Source organism: Mercenaria mercenaria, chromosome 1 (assembly GCF_021730395.1).
Source record: "Mercenaria mercenaria strain notata chromosome 1, MADL_Memer_1, whole genome shotgun sequence".
Lineage (NCBI taxonomy): Eukaryota > Metazoa > Mollusca > Bivalvia > Venerida > Veneridae > Mercenaria > Mercenaria mercenaria.
The window spans coordinates 8,487,136-8,506,769 of NC_069361.1; the positions used below are offsets into that span (position 1 = coordinate 8,487,136).

The following is a 19,634-nucleotide window of genomic DNA, read 5'->3' on the forward strand; positions in this document are numbered from 1 at the left end:
TTTTGGTCAGAATGATAACCTTGATAAAATCTAGGCCGAGTTCGAAAATGGGTCATCTCGGGTCAAAAACTAGGTCACTAGGTCAAATCAAAGAAAAACCTTGTGTATGCGATAGAGGCTGTATTTTTCAACTGATCTTCATGAATATTGGTCAGAATGATTGCCTTGATGAAATCTAGGCCGAGTTCGAAAATGGGTCATCTCGGGTCAAAAACTAGGTCACTAGGTCAAATCAAAGAAAAACCTTGTGTATGCGATAGAGGCTGTATTTTTCAATTATTCTTCATGAATATTGGTCAGAATGATAATCTTGATGAAATCTAGGCCGAGTTTGAAAATGGGTCATCTCGGTTTAAAAACTAGGTCACTAGGTCAAATCAAAGAAAAACCTTGTGTATGCGATAGAGGCTGTACTTTTCAATTGATCTTCATGAATATTGGTCAGAATGATTGCCTTGATGAAATCTAGGCCGAGTTCGAAAATGGGTCATCTCGGGTCAAAAACTAGGTCACTAGGTCAAATCAAAGAAAAACCTTGTGTATGCGATAGAGGCGGTATTTTTCAATTGATCTTCATGAATTTTAGTCAGAATGATAACCTTGATGAAATCTAGGCCGAGTTCGAAAATGGGTCATCTCGGGTCAAAACTAGGTCACTAGGTCAAATCAAGGAAAAACCTTGTGTATGCGATAGAGGCTGTATTTTTCAAATGATCTTCATGAAATTTAGCCAGAATGATTACCTTGATAAAATCTAGGCCGAGTTCGAAAATGGGTCATCTTGGGTCAAAAACTAGGTCACTAGGTCAATCGAAGAAAACATTGTGTATGCAATAGAGGATGTAGTTTTCAATTGATCTTCATGAAATTTGGTCAGAGTGATTGCGTTGATGAAATCTAGGTCGAATTTGAATATGGGTTATCTGAGGTCAAAAAACTAGGTCACTAGGTCAAATTAAAGAAAAATCTTGTGTATGCGATAGAGACTGTTTTTTTTTTCAATTGATTTTTATGAAATTTGGTCAGGATGATTGCCTTAATGAAATCTAGGTCGAATTTGAATATGGGTCATCTGAGGTCAAAAACTAGGTCACTTGGTCAAATCAAAGAAAAAACTTGTGTATGTGATAGAGGCTGTATTTTTCAATTGATCTTTATGAATTTTGGTCAGAATGATTGCCTTGATAAAATCTAGGTCGAGTTTGAACATGGGTCATCTAGGGTCAAAAACTAGGTCATATCTAAGAAAATGCTTGTTTTTTATCGCAAGAGACCAATTTTTTGGTCCAATCTTAATGAAAATTGGTCAGAATATTTGTTTCCATGAAATCACTAGGTCAAACATGTTTTACACTGTTATGGTGTGTTTCTTAGGTGAGCGACCTAGGGCCATCTTGGCCCTCTTGTTTGTTATTTTGTTTTGTTAGCTCACCTGAGCCAAAGGCTCATGGTGAGCTTTTGTGACCGCTCAATGTCCGTCGTCCGTCCGTCAACATTTTCTAAAAAAAATCTTCTTCTTGAAAACCACTGGCAGAATTACACCAAACTTCACAGGAATGATTCTTGGGTGGCCCCTTTGGGAAAATTTTTTTCAAAAATTGTTTTTTCTTGCAGAACTTGGTTCCCTGGAACCCAACAAAAAAAATTTTAAAAAAATATTCTTGTCCAAAAGGCAAGGCGTAGAGCCTTGATTTTGGGGTTGTGATATCATCTAATGGTCCTCTATGAAGAATGTTCAAATTGTGTCCCTGGGGTGAAAAGTACCCGGCCCTGGGGGTCACAAGTTTTACATAGACTTGTATGAATTTTTTTAAAAAAATTTTTTTGTCTAAAACCCAAGACCTAGGCCTTTGTATTTGGTAGTAGCTTTGCCTTGTGGTCCTTAAAAATTTGTTAAATTATGCCCCTGGGGTAAAAAGGGCCCCTGCCTGGGAGTTTTAAAGTTTAACTTGATTATATGGGAAAAAAACTTTGAAATTTTCTTGCCTGAAACGCAAGGAATGGCTTTTGATATTTGGTGTGTTGCCTTTCTAGTTTTCCCTCTACAATATTGTTAAAATTTATGCCCCAGGGTTGAAAAGGGGCCCCTGTTGGGGGTTTCAAAGTTTAACATAGTATTGGAAAAAAATAAATAAAAATTTTTTTTTAAAATTTTCAAGGCCTGGGGCCTTGTATTTGGGTGTAGCAGTAGTGGATCTGTAAAAAGATTTTAAACTATCCCCCCTCGGGTAAAAAGGGCCCCCCCCCCTGGGGGTCCTTGTTATAGGGTTTATTTTGGGAAAAAATACTTAAAAATTATAGATCTTTTTCCCGAATTTTTAATTTAATTCAGATGACCCAAGTTTTTAGGGGTCATTGATTTTGACTTGCTACTGTCCCCCTTTCTTGTTCTTAAATTTGGGACTGTTTTTTTTTGCACCCCGTCATAAAACTGATAAGTGCCTATGACCACTTTTAATATTTTAGTCGTTTGCCTTTTGAAAATGTGGTCTATTTCAGGTGAGTGATTCAGGGCTTTGACCCTTTGTTAACAGATATTGTTTTCATAAGTGAGTTTCAACCTTTCCAGGGTTTGACCTGTCCAGCTAGGGGACCCCACCTTATTCCGGGCTTTGCTTTCTAGTGTTTGTAATCCCCTAGTGAATTTAGAGAACAAAAACTTTATAAGAAAATTTACTAGTTTTTAAAGTACTTGAGCCGCTGCTAGCGTAGGGAGAGCGTTGGTTACAGAGCCGGTCGCGAGTATGACCCCGGGGGCGGGGGCTGTTCTCCTGCTTTTGATAAAAGACATTGTGTTGAAATTTTGTTTTCCCACCTGAAAATTTCATGGGGGAAGTTGGCGTTACTTGCGGAGAAGGGTTTTTTAATACAGAATCCGGAAACTGGTTGGAAAAAATGTCCGCTGTTCATGAAAAAATTTGTTTAAAAAACTTAAAAGGGCATTAAACCCAAAATAAAAAACCGAATGGGTTAGCTTCGTTGTTTGTTTAAAAAAAAAAAAGAAAAAAAAAAGTTTTTTTTAGAAAAATTAAAAACTGGTGGAATTTAGGTAAAGAGAGCTGCTATCTTAAAAATTTGATCATTTTAATTAGGCATAGAAAGGACTTTTTCAGGTACATTTCACCTATGTAACTTGTTATTTTTGTTAATTTTTTTGTTTATTTCCCTTTAAGGGGATATCTTGTGTTCTTCATTATAAAAAAGCAGATTTTTGAACAAAAACCCCAAAAAATGATCAAAAATATGTAAGTTTTACATAGCCCTTTTTTTTATGTATTACTGCATATCTTGTTTTTTTATCTAAATACAAACAAGTTTGAAAATTTGTATCTTTTTTAATTAAAAACCCTAAGAAATTTTCCCTTTTAAATGACAAAATATTCTAAAACTTTACAGAGACATATTTTATCGTTATGTGAACAAGTTTCGGCAAAACATTAGTAATGGAAAAAAAGCTGTGAAAATGTTTTCAGTTTTATACATTCTTTTTTTATTCGGTACATTTTTGTGACTCTTTTAGTGTTTTTTTTTTAAATCTGGGCCTGGGGGAATTTATTTTTTTTAGATTTTTTTTTTTTTTGATTCCATAAATTGGTTTTCAGAAATAATTTTGTTTGTTTTAATAATGCAAGGGTTATATGTTATGAAATGAATCAAAATTAGTGTACATTTTGGTTATATATCCCTGAAAAATGTATCTGAACTAGATTGGTTTTATAACTTTTTTATATGACAATGTTTTCCAAAGGTGGAAAAATGGTCAGAGTAGATACCCCACCCAGTTCAAAGTTTTAATTACTGGATGTTTTTTAAAAAAGGCCCAATTTATAGTACAGAAACCTGTGTTGAAAAAAACCAGTGGTCTTTGAGTGTTAACAGTCAAGTTTAAAATTTTGGGAAAAAATCAAGTTTTAAATTGTTTAGCAAAAAGCAAAAACTGAATGTTGATAAAACCGTAAGTCATGGATATGAAACCAGTCAAGTATGTTTTCAGTAGCCCAATGTTATAAAAACCAGTCAAGTCATAGTAAGTAGCACCAAATTTGTTCTGAAACCAGTCAAGTCATCTACGTGGTCCCTAAATTTTATGAAACGGGTCAATTGTGCAGTGGTTTTTAAAACGTAAGCTTGAAAAGTAGTCCTTGTTTTTTTTTAACTGTAAAGTCTAGATTTAAGTGCTTTTTTTACCAATCCCAGTAGGTCATGTTAGTAGTTTTTGAAATTCTGAAACAAGAAGTCAATAGAAGTTTGGCTGTTTTTAAAAAGTGTAAAAGTAAGAACTATTAAAACCCCAGTGGAAATTAGCCAGAAATTCAAAATTTTTGTGGTACAGCCCATGGGAAAAAAGGTATATTGCCCATGGCGGTATTAAAAAATATTTTAAGTGTAGCTTTTTTATCCCTGTTTGTTAAATGAAAAAGTTAAGTCTTTAGATAAGAGGTAGCTAAAAATGTTTTTGAAACCAGTCGAGTATAGTTTTTGCTTTTTTTTATTCAACCCATCAAACTGGCCAATAAAAATTAAAATGGTGCGGTCTTTTCCTTAAACTGGGCTTGTCATAGGGTCAATAACCCAAGGATGTTTCGCTGTTAGACAGAATGATTGGTTAGAATTTAAACGTAATATCTCTAAAGTATTGAAAAATGTATGTCGTTTTAGGGCATTTTTTTTTTTTTTTTTCTTTTTGTTTTTGATTAAGGATAATTTTGAAAAACTGTTTTAAAAGTGTTTACAGAAACAGTTAAAACAGGGAACTTTTTTTTTTCCCTGTTCCTTTCAGAGTACTACTCTGGGTTTTTTATCAAAATTAAAAATCATTCTTCATTTTTGAAATTGTAAATAAATAAGAAATTTTTTGTTTTATTGGAGTTTATTACTAAAAACTTACATGAAGAGAAATATATGAAATTTCGTTGTAAACTGTTTTAACAGTATTAATGTTCCCCGTAAAGAGCTGGTTTGATAAAATGGAATATATTTAAATAGCATTTTAAGAAAGCTTATTTTTCAAAAGGGGTTTTCTCCGTGGTATAAGAAATTTAAAATTGGGTTCCCCTTACTTAAATTTTAAATTTGTTTTTGTTTTTTGTGTTATAATTTTAATTCAAGTATTTGGGGGTTTTTTTTTTGTATTTTGAATAAAATTATTTGTTGTTTTTTTTTTTTTGTAATTTGAAACAAACCTTTTGAACAAATGCATAGAAGTCGTCAAAACTATCGACCGTCAGCCATTTCAAGGCGTTCTGTAGTTACACCAGGCAGTATGATATGATTGTAAGCAATGGCTGTTTTAAAATTTCCCTAAGCTTTCCCCTGCAAAGAAATATTTGTTTTTTTTTGTAAAAATTTTTCACAGAATCAGTGTTTAAATTTTTTTTGCCTTAATTTTCTTTTTCCCCGCAGTCCTTCATTTTTACCCTTTTGGGAATTTTTTTTCACGCCTGATTTGGTATGTATTTTAAGAAGCTTTGTTGATTAAAAAATTTCCGCCTTTCAGAATTCTAATTAAATTGTTTAAAAGTAAAAAGATTTGGAACATGTCATTGTGGGGGTATGTTGTATTCAGAAAAATCTTATCTTACTTGTTTTATTGTTTGTAATACTTTGTCCTGAGTTTTAAAAATTTAAAAACCTGTACTGATTCTTTATCATGGTAGTAGTTCATTTCAATGTTTAATTTGTTTTTCACTTCTGTTTGCTTACAAAATTTTTTGGTTTTAAAAATTTTAAAAAAAGTTTATTTATTTGTTTTAATTTGTCCTTCTTTTGTCCTGATTAAATAGCTGATGTATTTAAATTTTTACCACGGGTTTTTTTGCATGGTGCTTTATTTCTAATATATAAATTTGGGTGTTATTTAATCAAAATTTCATAACTTTATTTTTTGAAATAAAAAAATGGCGCTCATGAGGAAACCAACATAGTGCGTTTTTGGCCATGTGTTCGCTTTCAAAAACCTATGCAATTGGAAAAACCATTAGCGAAAAGATGGATCCTTAATAAAAAAACCCCAAAATAGTTTTGTACTGTTTTCTGGTCGGATTTGAAAAAAAAAAAATAATTTGAATTCCCATAAATTGAAACTGAGAAAAAATGGAAAAAAGGGGGAGACGGGGAAGTTTTAGGTTGAGAAAAATAAAAATGTTGACTTAAACATTTTTTTGTATGCTTTTTTAATAAAAGAAGAATATTTGTGAGGAGTGTAAATGGATCCCACAAAATAGCCCTTTTCACCTCAGTAACTCATTTTACTGTGTTGAATCTAACAATTGATCCTGTAGTTTTACTAGCGCATTGTTTAAATTTTAAAATGGGCTATGGGCCCCAAAAAGTCATTTTAAAACCCAATGTTAATTTTCTTGTATTGATGGGGATATTAAAAATGCCAAAATCTCACATGAACAAAGGGTTTTTAATTTTAGTAAAAAAAAAGGATAAAGCAGCTTCCAAAAAAAGTAATAAATTAAATGGTTGGAAGGGCTCCTTTTAAAATTGACATGAAAAATATTTCAACGAGCAAGAAAGGGGGGTAATAAAAATCAATGAATTTGGGTAATATTTTGTACTTTGTTAATCAATATTAAACCTTTAGTAATATTTGACAGAAATTGTTACTTTTTGTTATAAAAAATGTGGACATTAAAGACGATGCCCTTTTTGTCTCCATAAAAATTTGACGTTGTTTTGTCAAAAATGTAAGAAATTTTGAACAAGTGGTTTGTAGGTATTTTAGTTTTTTCGTGTACAAACCCCTTTTTTGATTCTTTTATGACTTTGAAAAGCCTTTGTTGCCCCGGCTTTGGTTTTTTCCCCGTGTTTAAAATATACTTTTCTATCGAAAATTAGGTATTTCTGCCTGTTAGTTAAAGTTCGCCCATTTCAAGCAAGGATGGTCAATAAAAGCTGAAGATTCCCATTTTGTTTTTTTGTAAACCTTTTTGTTGTAACTTAAACGTGTTTTTTTAAAAGTAAAAACCTTTTAATTTTACATGAGCCGTGCCCTGAGAAAAACCAAATAAGGGTGTGCGCCAGCAAGGATCCAGACCGCCCGCGCACGCGCAGTCTGGTAAAAGGTCCATGTGTTCGGTTTTTAAACCCTTTTTGGGAAATTTGGAGAAAAAGTTAGGAACAGCTGGTCCGACCGACTGCGCGGGTGCGCAGGCTGGTCTGGATCCCTGCTGGTCGCACACCCACTATGTTGGTTTTCCCTGGACGGCTCAAAATTTTTTTAGCAATACAAGAATTTTAAAAAACACCTGTTGTTTGTTAAAGGTATATTTTTAAAAAAAGTATTTTTGGGGTTAGTTATCAAAGAAAAGTCCGTTCTTCAACTTATATGTATTGTCGCTGGGGGTATGTAATTTATTTTTTTATTTTTTCTGGTTGGGAGTTTACAGTTATTGATGTATAGTGTGTCTAAATAGAAAGGAACAAAAAAAATACTACAAACCCTTGTCTTTTATTTTTATTTACATTTTTGTTTTTTGATTGACTTTATAGAATAAACCCAAAAAAGGCTTATGTGTTGAATTACATGCGGAAAAATTTAGGGGGTGAAATTTGTGATTTAATCAGTATCGATTTTGCTTGTTGATTTTTTTTTCCGTTTTGTATAAATTGCATGTGTTTTTTTGGAGTTTAATGAATAAATATCTAGAGCTATAACACCCGTTCATTTGTTGTAAACACGCGGCCCATTCTTTATGGTTTTTTTGAGTCAATTGGTTCGGAGGAGTGCATTAAAATTTTTTTTGGCCAAAAAATTTTCACATTTTCTGCGGCTTTTATCAGTTATGTCACTTTGTTGGAATGTTAAAACCAAACAAAAAGGGGGGACGGCTGTCAGAGGTCGAAATGGAAACCCTCACGCAGGGCCCGGGTTATGGTCTGTTTCAGTGAAAATATACCGAAAATGTTTAAAAAATAAATATGCATTAACGCCCGTGAAGACATCGACTAGTCTGAATTTGAATCTGTTAACAAATATTTAAAACACAAACGATACTCGCTAAGTAATACATATATGCATTCTGTTTTTTGGTTTTGTGAACCCTATACAAAGCCATTAGATACCCATGAGTGTGTGTGTTCAGTATTAAATTTTTCCCCAAACCTAACTTCATATGAGAAAAATTTAAATAAAAATATCCCCCCTCACCGCTCCAACCCCAGTCTAAAAAAAGCGTGGACCCTTTTTATTGTTATATTTTTATCTGCTGAGACTATTTGACAAGACAATATTAACAGCTGTAACACACTATCTGTTTCTCACCTGCAAAACCCCAAAAAAATTTTCAAACATTTTCGGGGTTAAAAAATTAAAATAAAATAACATCATAAAGTAAATTAAAATGGTCCCATTTGTGCTGTCCGATTTGGTCCTCTGCGTAGGATCAATTGATTAAACATTAAATCGTAAAGTCTTTTGTAGTTTCCCTACAATGATCCCTTTATGAAAGGAGTTAACCTATTGGTTACTTTATTTTAAATGTTAAAAATGTCTTCAGATTTCAAGCAAGGTTATCGTCGACAAAACATATTTCTTTTCTTCCAAATTCAGCCCATTTTTGATTTCCCATTTCCTTCTGTAAGCTTTATCCGTCACATACCTTATTTAATTCCTTTTGTTGTATTCGTATTTTTAATATCGTTACAACCTGTTATATTGTAATCAGTTACATATTAAAAGTTCATCTAAAAGTATTGTTTAAAGTTGTAAAGTTGTGGAGTGCATCAAAACTTTAACCTGAAATTCTAAGTAAAAAGTGGGATGGGGTAATTCATGAAATACTGATGTGAGAGTTCTGGCCCTTGTGCCATATTATGTGGATGATAATGAGGGATAACTATTTTAAGTTTGAAAATAATCCATCAAGTAATTACAGAGATAAAGAGAAAATGCATTAAAACTTTAACCAAGGTGCGGATGCGGAAGGACGCCGACGCCGGGTCGAGTAGTACAGCTCTCCATACTTTGTAAAGTCGAGCTAAAAAATCATAGGGGGTTTATAAACAAAACTGTATATGTAATGTTATTGCAGTTATGTGGGATACTGATTAGCATCAATATTTGCTTAATATATATACACATTTACGGCAATTATTCATATTTTAATGCTTCTTCAACTGTTTATCATGTAATACATACATGTGAATAAAGAAAAGATTAATTGATTTTCTTTTAGATAAATTTGCAATACTTTGTTTTATTAAAACCTGAAGGAAACTGCCCTTAAATAACATCTAATTTTCAGAGTTTGGTTTGGATTTCCTTTGATGACATTTTCCATGTATTGCAAAAGTGAATAAAATTATAAATCACCAATGAAACTGCATGTCTGACATTATTTCTAGCTTTATAACTAGCCTAAAAGGGATTTTTTTTACTACTTTTGCTATCCTTTGCAAAGGTGACATTACAAAAAGAAAAGAAAAAGATGTCACTTACATTGATATGATTACAGTAAGATATATACGGATACAAATACCGTACTCAGAAGCCTTTATATTATTACGTATGAAAATCTGAAATTAAACATAAAACTATTGTTAATACATAAGAAATAAAACATTTATCACCATGAATAGAACGTATTAATACAATGTACGATATTTTACGAATAGTAATGGATTATATTGGATCTTTATTCCTAAAGGTACAGTCAACGTATGAGAAAAACTGGCTTCTAAAGTAATCATGGTACCACAGGGAAAATCGTTCATACCCAGTAATTATGTGGTTACTTAGCATGAAAAGAATGTTCATCTAAATAATCACGAGATTCAACAAAGATTCGGTTAATTCTATCTGGAACTGACAACCAGTCCAGTAAACCCTGTATGATCTTTATCAAACATAAATCTAATAACTTTATTGGTTTTACAGTTAAACTAGGGGGACACACGCATTAATTTTAGATAAGGTATGCCCATATAAACATTGGTCAACAACAGCGCCTATGTATTAACAATCTTACTTGATAATTAATGGTAGAAATCATATCTTTATTAACCTTATAAAATGGTGAATATTTACAATGCCATTATATAATGAGATAAACTCCGAATTCAGTAAAATTACCCTGAAATATATAACACTATTATAACTTATAAACTACTCACCGTCGATGTTTTTTTCTGTCTCTTCAACGCCAAGAAACGTTTTTATAAGCCCTAGGCCTTATTAGCAACGCCACGTGACATAATGCACGTCATTAATTTTACTAGTAGTTGCTTTGAGGTTACTTAAGAATTAAGATATAGCAGAACCATATTTCAATGTATAATAATTCATAATAATCGAACTATTTCGAACCTAGATCAATTATGCTTTGCCAGTTGCTTCATGTTAGTACTAAAAAGTCAGGTAAAACGTTATAAATTATAACTCTGTACAACAGAAGAATGGCGATATGGCCATTGTAGCGCGATTATGGTACGATATAAATGTATCTTCCTACCCGACAACCGTATCTGTATGACAGGAATGCAGTCGGTACTCATTTAGTAATTTAATGGTCTACGTATTCTAAACTCTGATGGGAAATGCAGTAATAAATTGATGATATTGGCCTAATATAACTTGAAAAATCTTACCATTTCAGTTATGACTTACATACAATCGTTTTTGCGTCGAAACTCACAGGGTTTGTAATTGTTTAGCATTTGTTTGTTTTTCTAGATAGCTCATTCAAGTAGCAGTTGCTTGAGCTCATAAGTGCAACATTCAGATTATGTTCGAGCGTAATGGTCTGTGATTGCAAGGAACATTAACTTTATAGTGACATGACATGTGACAGATCTTAACGTAGCAGTTCGCATTAATATTTACTAAATGGAGTGCGTGTCATGGAAAATAACATGACATCTCAAAGTGTCAAATTAAAGTTTAGCATCTACTAAGGCATGAGTAGATTTGATACTTGTCAAGAGTTCACAGTATAAACAGTGTCAGTAAGACATCAGTCGAAGTTTTTGCTATTAATGTCATAATGTTGATGAAAACATCTGCACCTCATACTGTATTTGCAAATATGTCTTATATAACACAACTGTAGTAATTCAAAGTTAAGGACTCAAGCATGTTATCGAATGATCATTTTGTCTTGAATTAATGCAAACTATTATATCGCCTGCTTTAGTACCATTTTTGAATTTTGTCACAGAGTCATGAAGATGCTAGATTTTGCAAAGTTACAATACAACAGTTTAATCATGAATTTAATATCACAAGCCATGTGCCCCACACAATGCAAAGACCGTCAACTTACTGTATGAATTTACAAGAGCAATCGAACGTACAATATGATAAATTTAATTGTAACCGATTTTATTGAAACATGTGAAGTCATAGATGTCAATTGTTAGTCTATTAATAGTGTCAATGTTTGAATAATTCATAGTATGTGGTACACAAATGTATGAAACAGTCATGTCATATAGTCTGTAGTGGTACAATGTTACTGAAATATGTTCAAGTCAATATACATATACCAGTTATAAACTGGAAGTATGTAGCAACCTTGATGTATTTGAAAGCTCGAATTCATAATAAGTGTACCCGAAACTATTAAACTGTTAAGTCATGAATATTGTGGTACTTTAATGTCATCGAAAGCTGTCAAGTCATAAATTACATGAATTAAGTGATAGCCGAGTGTAATTGAAACTAGTCAATTCATAGATATAGTGGTACCAAAATGTTACTTAAACATTTCGTGTGGCAATTGGTCTGCTGATGGTTCAAGTGTGTTGTGCTGTGTGTTGTGTGCTTGTCACCTTCCGCTTTCAGCCTCCACCGCTGGCTAGCCTTCTGGTGAAAAAGGAGCCGAGTGCGTAAGTCTTCCCTGCCAGTACATAGCTTCTCTGCTGACAAGCCCTTTTGCAGTGCCTCCGAGTTGGCGCCACACGGTAACTGAGCACCTTGCGGCCCCAGGCAGAACTGCAGGGGACTCGGAGGAGGTCTGCCCCCAGACATGTGGCATGCCAGGCCCACCGGTGTGTGGACACGCCCTGATGCCTATGAACAGACCCCCAGCTATGGGACAAATAGCTCCTGTGTTCCCAGGATAGGGTTTTAACTCGGAACTAAGGGTGAGGTAACCCCGAAAGAAACCTAGAGAGTTGAAGATAGAGGTGCTGGGCCAGTGGCACTCTCTTAACGAACCACAGCACCATGCAATATCGCTATGACTACACAGTCATCCGGTATTCAACAATGTGGTGCTGAATCTCTGAGGTCCCTCCAAGGGGATTCAGTGCCGGGCTCTGAGCCTCAACAGAGTCCACCCACAGCTACTGGGGGTCCCTCCTTCAATCCACAACATGCAAAGAGAAGGAGGAACATACCAAGGAGAAGAACCAATCCGCATCAACCTTTCAGGCTGATGCATTGGAATGCGGAGGGTGTCTTCAACAAGAAAGCTGAACTTGAGCATATCCTCCATGAGAAAGACATCAATGTCTGTTGAATTCAGGAAACTCACCTACAACCAAAGAAATCCTTCAAAGTCAGAGGATACCAGTGTTTCCGCTGTGACAGAATTGGCAGACGAAAAGGAGTCATCATGACATTGGTCAGGAACAACATCAGCGCTGTCCAGACCAACACACATATGGATGACTCCGAGTTCCAAGTTCTGAGCCTCAGAAAGAACGAGTTCAGTTTGAAACTTGTGAACATATACTCTCCAAGTGACAAAGGTCTGTCCCTTCACAAAGTTACAACTGATGAAACCAGGTTCATAATTGTAGGAGACTTTAACAGTCACTCACAAAGCTGGGGATATGACCACCTGGATAAACGTGGAGAGGAAGTGGAGAGTTGGCAAGATGATAACAAACTAAACCTCATCAACAAGCCAGATGATCCCCCAGCTTTTTACTCCAGAAGCTGGCGAACAACATCAACCCCTGATCTTGCTTTATGTACTAATGACATACATGGACATGTCAAGCGGGAAGTCAATGAACAACTAGGAGGTAGCGACCATCGCCCAGTCCAACTTACTATGGACCGTATAGCCTCTACTTCACCTAACATCTCCAGATGGAACTAGAAGAAGGCCAGGTGGACCTTTTACCAAAGTCTGAGTGATGAGCTCTGTAAGGACATCAGATGGGAAGGTAGATACATCAACCGGGTTGTCAAAGACTTCAACGCCAGTATACTTAAGGCTGCTTACAGCGCCATTCCAAGGGTAGCAAGAAAGGACTATAAGCCCTACTAGACTGATGAGTTGGAGAATCTACAGGAAGTTATCAGAAGCCAGGGAGGAAGCAGAAAACAATCCCCTCACAAGAAAGTAACCTCTCTCTACAGCAAGCCAAGGCCAAATTCCTCAGGCACAAACGGGAAGCACAGAGGACGAGCTGGAGAAACAAAACAGCCTCGCTCAACCTAGAGCGAGATGGCCAAAAGCTGTGGAGATTGACGAGACAGCCGAACGATGAAGAAACAGGAAGAGGCTCAGTAACTTTGGAAGAGAATGGTGAACTGTTGACGGGTAAACAAGCGGCAAACACTTTTGCCTCTTACTACAAAGATGTTTCCAACATCCCCATCAACAGGGAACGGCAAAGGGAAGCCCGAAGAGAAAAAAGGGAAAGGCAGACAAGCCAAGTGACACCAGAATGCATGAAGCAGGGTCTTAAACTGCCTGAGCTACAGACAGCTCTTAGGCAGTTGAAGACAAAGAAGTCTCCTGGACCAGATGGAGTCACAAATGAAATGCTGACCCATCTAGGCACTGAAGCAATTTGCAAACTCCTGGAAATTTACAACTACAGCTGGACACAAGGACTGCTTCCACAGATATGGAAAGAGGCGGTCATGACCCCCATCCACAAGAAAGGGAAGGCTCCAAAGAAGGCTGCAAGCTACCGCCCAATCAGCCTAACCAGCTGTGTTGGAAAGACCATGGAGAGGATTGTGAATGCACGCCTGAAGTGGTACATGGAGACTAACAACCTATTCGCAACGCAACAAGCTGGCTCCAGACAATTCCGCTCCACTGAGGACCAGACTACTTATCTATCGCAAGAGATAGAGGACGCCTTCCAAGAGCAGAAAGTCGTGCTTACAGCATGGAGTGATCTGCAGAGGGCGTTTGACAAAGTCTGGACTGATGGACTCCTCGTCAAGCTGATGAGGACTGGAGTAGGAGGTCACATGCTGTGGTGGATTAAGTCATACCTCCACAACAGGAGAGCAAGAGTCAGTTTAGAAATGCCAGCAGTAGGAAGTTCCTGTTGCGTCATGGTGTCCCACAAGGCGGAGTCTTATCCCCTACACTCTTCTTGCTTTTCATCAATGGTCTGGTGTCTGAACTACCAAAAGGAGTTAAGGCTGCTCTCTACGCTGACAATCTGGTGTTATGGTGTAAGGAAGAACATGCCACTACAGCCACATACAGGATGCAAGAAGCCATCAAAAAGCTTTCAGCTTGGGCTGAAGATTGGTGTGTATCGATCAATACAGAGAAATCGTCCACCACACTATTCTCCCTGTCGTCAAAGCAGAGGGCGGGTAAAATCAAGATGGGACATACTTCGCTGATTGAAGCAGACGAGGCAAAATACCTCGGAGTGACCTTTGACAAACGGCTAACCTGGAAGCCCCACATTAGTCAAGCAAAAGGGAAGGCCCGTAGGAAGCTTGCCATGATGCGCAAACTTGCTGGAACAACGTGGGGAGCAAATGAGCAAATACTCAAGACAGTATATCAGGGAACAGTGAGACCCCATTTAGAGTATAGCTCAACTGCCTGGTCCACTACTGCCAAAACTAACCAACAGGCTTTAGACAAGGTTCAGAACCAAGCATTGCGGATCATGACAGGTGTTACAAAGTCTACACCAGTCTCCTTCATGGAAAAGCTAACAGGCACACAGTCGTTACAAGACAGAAGATATGTAAAGGTTCTGCTTCAAGCAGAGAAGTTAAGGTCTTTTCAAGATATCCCATGAAAGCCAAGCTAGATGGCTACACAAAGAATCGGCTCAAACGTAGCAGCTTCGTACATGAGGCAAAGAAACTCAACCGAGAGTTCAAAACTGAGCTGAGCATACCAACGACTCCCCTAGGTAGTGAAGACATTATAAACCCACTAGCGAATGATCTGTCCTCAGTGACTGTGAGACTTGCTGTTCCTCGTCTTGACCGCGGGAAGCAAGAGGATGAAGGCATTCGGAAGAGCCTCACACTTGCTATGACCAATGAAGACTATCCTCCGGAATCATGGACTCATGTCTATACAGACGGATCAGCCACATGCGCCGTCAAAGATGGAGGAGCAGGAGTTTTCATTCAATACCCTCTGGCAAGAGAGAAACACTGCAGCCACAGGAAAACACTGCAGCAATTACAAGGCAGAGACTGAAACACTCATGAAGGCCGTCTCAATGGTTGAAGACTCGGCAGAAGAAAGCTCCTCAGTCGTCTTTCTCACAGATGCACTGTCTGTCATGGAAGCTCTGATCGACAATAAAGCTCCGCAGCTAGCCAGGAAAATGCAGAGCCGCCTCAGTATAACCTGCAAAGTAGCACTTCAGTGGATTCCATCCAATTGTGGACTTGCAGGCAATGAAGAGGCAGACAAACTGGCTAAGCTAGGAGCTCAGTCAGAACAACCAACAGAACCTGTGAGTTACAAGGAGAAAGTCACCATCATCAAGGCACTAACGAGACCAAGGATGGAGGAAGATGCTTTTCATCTCCTTGATCGGTCTGAACAAGTGATGATGATCAGGCTCCGCTCAGGGCACAACAAGCTCAATTCTCACATGTACAAGAAATACAGACTGACATCATCGCCAACTTGTCCATGTGGCGAAGAAGATCAGCATGCGGAGCATATACTTCAGAGATGTAAAAGACATGACCAGGAGCGAGCTGCGACTTGGCCGATAGATACCTCAATCCACCAGAAACTGTATGGAGGCATTGAGGATCTGCGGCAAACCACAAGTTTAATCGAGGCTACTGGTCTGACTGTAGTCGCGAACGAAAAGAAGAAGAAGAAGACTTAAAAATCATAAATACAGTGGTAACGTAATGTTATTGAAAGCTGTCTCAAGTCATAAATGCAGCGGTTCCTTGATTGTACTGAAAACTGTGAAGTCATAACTTCATAAATATAGTTGTACCAGAAGGTTATTTAAAGTTGTTAAGTCATAAATATAGTTGTACCCGTAGGTTATTGAAAGTTATCAAGTCATAAATATAGTTGTACCCGAAATTTATTGGAAGTTGTCAAGTCATAAATATAGTGATACCTGAATGTTATTGAAAGCTGTCAAGTCACAGATATAGTGATATCTTGATATTATTGAAAGCTGTCAAGTCATACATATAGCAGTATCTGGATGTTATTGAAATTCACCAACTGTAAGAACAACCAACGGAATTGTAGACAAAGGTCTTTATTGTTATTCCAGTGTGATAAATCACATATTGTCTGATTTTTTTAATAGACTAGTTTTGGAAACATACAACATCTCTTCCACCATCTTAGGTCAATAATGGTCACTTACCCAGTAATGGCAATTATATGGATTATGGTGAAAATCTGTGTCGGTTTAAATTTATTGATTTTTGTATTTAAAAACTGCAATATTATATATTTGAAAATCTATACATGTTTCCTAAGGTAATACGTGTATGTTGATAGAGCTGCATTAAATTGTAATGATTCACTGATTCTCTTCCTGTTTTACACAATAATACAGAACCTTGTGAAAGCAAATATCAGCTAACAAATAAATACGTGGTAAGTGTTTACTAAGAACCCGAATTTGAAAGTAATATAATTTTGAGCACGGTATTAGTACAGTCTATTCTGGTAATACTTAATGCCGCATTGAAGGGTTGCTTATTTTCTCTCACTTTTTTATTTGTCAGTGGCATATGTATATTCTATACCAAACTTGGTGGAAATGAACTTGTTTAAAAAAACAACAACACTATAAGTGTAGGCGTGTAGGTTTAAGCGTGAAGTTTTATGCGTATAGTCAGGGATAACTACTTTTAAATTATCCTTTAATCTCGCTAGTGCTTCCTGGATTATTTGTAAAACGTCTCGACGTCTGGTTTGTACCCGTGTTGACGCACAATTAATAACATTCAATCCTTGTATTACATTTTTATACTAACTTGCTACAGACATAAATTGTTTTCTTTCCGTTAGTGCCAGAAAACAACATGAATCTCAGGTTATCAATATTTCCAATATCTAAACAGAACATCCAAAAAGACCCACCCACGTTAAAATGTAATTCGCGTTCCTATAAAACAATAATACATAACCGTAAATGAAATAAGAATCGTATAGTAATGTCGATTCACTTTTGATCTTTAAAGCCCAAAATAAACTTTAACTGTAAGGTAATGCCATTTTGTTCATGTGATTAGTGAAAGGCGCCAAATTGCACGTGCAGTCTCGCAGACAGTGTCACGCAGGAGCAGAAGAAAGGGGATGGGGTGCAGCATAGGTTTCCCCACCCAACCCACCCCAACTTTTTAGCAACCCCCCACCCTTTATTTTGAACAAAAAATAGATCATCCCTGATTTTTAAATGTACTGATAGCGATTTGATGTGACGTGTATTGTCAATTAAGAGTAATTTTCAGGGGAAAACTGTAGGTCTAGCTGGCGGGTCCCGCACTGCTACTCCTCACCACCTACCAACAATTTTGAGTTCCTATGCCAATGTATTTATTTCGTAATCTGCATGTAGTTTCTTCTACATAAAAACTACAATACATTTTGAATATTTGTACACAATCATTAAGATATTTATTTTTACATTTTCACAAAACTATTTCTTTATTAAAGTATACCTTTGGAAATGAATAAATCAGAAATTTAAGAAAATGGACTAACATGTTCTCACAGGATTTACATTTTGAATAATTTAAAAGTCCCATTATACTACAAAAGAACTAGAAACGTAATATGGTAAGCAGGATGTGAATACGATTAAAATTTCATAGGTGAGAATATAGATACTAATCACTATTGCATACTTGTCACACTTAGCGAGAACCGATAAGCATCTTTTCTTATTGTATAATTCATCTTTGATACCGTAAATAATTTTTGTTTGATACCTTTGGTATGTGTCTTTCAGAGTACTTTTTTTCAGTCGTATTACAGATTGGAACGATCAGTTTAAATGGATATTTTATCCGATAAAACGGTCAGACCATTGTTTATAATGTATCTATTTCTCATCCCCCTGAATAATGTAAATAAAGTAAACTATTCTATTTCTAAAACATGTTTACCCTGTGCACGTTATTAACAGTTATTAACAAAATTGTTTCCCAACTGCAAAATCTAACACTGAGTGTTTATAATTTATACAATGATGATATCAACATGAGGAAGAAGATACTGTGCATCGGTAGGTTTACAACGCAATTCTTCATTAAAGAATGCGTTATTCCTGACAACAGTAAATATGAATTGGTCCTCTTTTGACTAATAAAATACTTGAAATACTTGACGCTTTTTCAGTCCCTACACGAATAAGTATATACACAGGTTCATTAGTGTTAGACATCAGGAAGATAATCCCTAAAGCTAGATTTACTTTACGAATCGTAAAGTGGTTTCAATGTTTGTTTTACCGCAGATTTTAAAGTATTATAGCATTACTGTAAATGTTAAAAATGTCTTCATTAGTGCTAGATTCTCCAGCCTGGAAGTAAAGGTTTTCCCATTTTATGTAAGTCTGGTCATTGAAGCAAACGGATAGTTATTTTAAACTTCAGGAAATTTCAATTGAAATCCAGGTATTACCAATCCATTAAGTGGTTACCACGCTACTTAGAAAATGATTATATATTTTTATATATATATTTCACTCGCAGTGCGTAATATAATAATTCATTTTCTAAATAACCCTTATATTAATATTGATAAAGATGCTCTCTTCTGTAAACCCTGTCCGTTTCATACGTAATTTAATATCTATTGTTGTATTAATATTTCAAATATCACAACATTCTCTTATTTAAGACAGTATTCAAAGCAAGCAAACAGTCACGTATACATTTTTCTTTAGCAATACAAGAACTTACAATAGATAGGTTAATAACATAATAAATTATAGTCTACTTTACATAAGTTTACAGTGTCACAACTGTTACACAAAAAGATAGGTCACCCAATGCCCTTTAAATGACATTGTATAATGAGATAAAGTCTAAATCCTAGATTATTGCCATGAAGTAAATTGCATAAAACAATTAGTACAAGTGCGCTGATGTAAGTACATAATTGCATTGAAGTGTATTAAGTCTATGATGTCATTTGATGCTTCAGAAGTATTCTTGTACATATTTACGAAGTTAGTATCTCTCATGTCTTGGGGAACTGCACCTTCACTCCAACACTGAAATAGAAGCCGGCAAGCTGGGCTTTCCACTCTTTATGATTTCAGCTAGGATGCAATCCTTGCCTGGAGCCTATCCTGAACCAGTCAATAGCTTTGGCATCTATGGCTGGCTGTTGAACGCTGTTTACTGTGGAGTATAGTTCAGAGTAGTGTTCCCCATCGATCAAGTTGTTGTTCTTGTATGAGTCGTTTTCACGGTACAATGCTACATGAGCTGGATATGTTCAGATGGA

General features: G+C 36.0%; 1 protein-coding gene across 1 annotated transcript in view; it reads left to right on the plus strand.

Annotated features, from left to right (window-relative positions):
• LOC123545048 (uncharacterized) overlaps positions 1-19,634 on the plus strand; it is a 550,315-nt gene that overhangs the window by 233,930 nt on the left and 296,751 nt on the right. The gene's annotated exons all lie outside the window — the stretch shown is intronic.